We start from the raw sequence: 1,586 nt of genomic DNA on the forward strand, positions 1-1,586 counted from the left end.
CTCCTGGCTAGGGTTCGGAAACTGGGCCCGGACCCGGGGATTGTGCTCTGTCCCAGAGGTCCCATGGTGCGGTATCCCCCGTCATTCAAGCCTGCCGAGGGTCCGGGTGCTGGGGAAGGGTGTCCACCGGGTCCCGGGGTGGCTCTCCCCGGCCTGGCTAGGGTTCAGAAGCTGGGCCCGGACCCTGGGCTTGTGCTCCGTCCCAGTGTCTCAGGGTGCAGGAGCCCCCCGTCCTGCAAGCCAGCCGAGTGTCCGGGCGCTGGGGAAGGGTGTCCACCGGGGCCCGGGGAGGCTCTCCTCGGCCTGGCTAGGGTTCGGAAGCTGGGACCGGGCCCGGGGCTCGTGCTCCGTCTGGCAGGCCCCGGGGTCTGGGAGCCCCCCCATCCTGCAAGCCAGCTGAGGGTCCGGGCGCTGGAGACAGGGGTCCACCGGGGCCCGGGGAGGCTTTCCCTGGCCTGGCTAGGGTTCGGAAGCTGGGACCGAGCCCGGGGCTCGTGCTCCATCCGGCAGGCCCCAGGGTGCGGGAGCCCCCCATCCTGCAAGCCAGCTGAGGGTCCGGGTGCTGGAGACAGGGGTCCACCGGGGCCTGGGGAGGCTCTCCCTGGCCTGGCTGCTTTCGGAAGCAGGGACCGGGCCGGTGAGCAGGAGTGGCTGGCTTTATTGGGCATCCGGGCCCCAGGAGCTCCTGCTCCCATGCCTGAGGCCCAGCGTGGGGTCTACGAGTCCCCCCGAGCCCTGCAGCCCCGGAGCCCTTCAGCCCCGGAACTCTGCAGCCCCAGAGCCCTGGAGCCCTGCAGCCCCGGAGCCCTACAGCCCCGGAGCCTGGCAGACCTGGAGCTCTGCAGCCCTGGAGCCCTGGAGCCCTGGAGCCCTGCAGCCCCGGACCCCTGCAGACCCAGAGCCCTGCAGCCCCCGAGCCCTGCAGCCCCCAGAGCCCTGCAGGCCCCGTGCCCTGCAGCACCCGAGCCCTGCGTGGGCAGGCGGGAACCCTAGCACGAAGGCTCGGGGTTGGACAGATGGGAGTCCTTTCAGTCCCGGCCATCTGGTCGCACCTCTCTCCGGGACAGTCTGGAAGTCCCGATGAGGGCTCATTTGCCTCCCGGATACCAGCCAGGGCTACAGGAGGTCGGGCACATTCGCGCCTAGGGTCCCCTGAGCCTCGCGGTGCGTGCAGGTTACAAGAAAGGGGGGTAGCCTTCCTCTGGATTACTAGGGGCAGGGTATGCCGGGACACCCCTCCCGGGGCTTGCCGTTCTCAGGCGAGGACCAGATGTGCTATGCCCGGTCAACACCTCCCTAGAAGTCTGGGGTCCCTCCTCCAGCCCGCGGCGTGGCAAAGTACCCGGGAAGGGCTCCATGGTTCCCGGGCAGACATCTCCTGGGCGTCCGGGCCCCGAGAGCTCCGGTGGTCCTTCCCCGGGCTTGAGTCCCAGCCGGGGTCCCCGAGCCCCCGGGAAGTGGAGCCCCCGAACCCTGCAAGGGTAGGCGGGAGCCCTACCATGAAGGCTCAGGGCGGGAAGATTGGCGTCATTTCGGTCCCAGCCGTCTGGCCGCACCTCTCCCCTCGGCCATCTGGTCGCGCGCAA

The sequence above is a fragment of the Triturus cristatus genome, chromosome 1_1 (assembly GCF_964204655.1).
Source record: "Triturus cristatus chromosome 1_1, aTriCri1.1, whole genome shotgun sequence".
In the NCBI taxonomy this organism is placed as follows: Eukaryota; Metazoa; Chordata; class Amphibia; order Caudata; family Salamandridae; genus Triturus; species Triturus cristatus.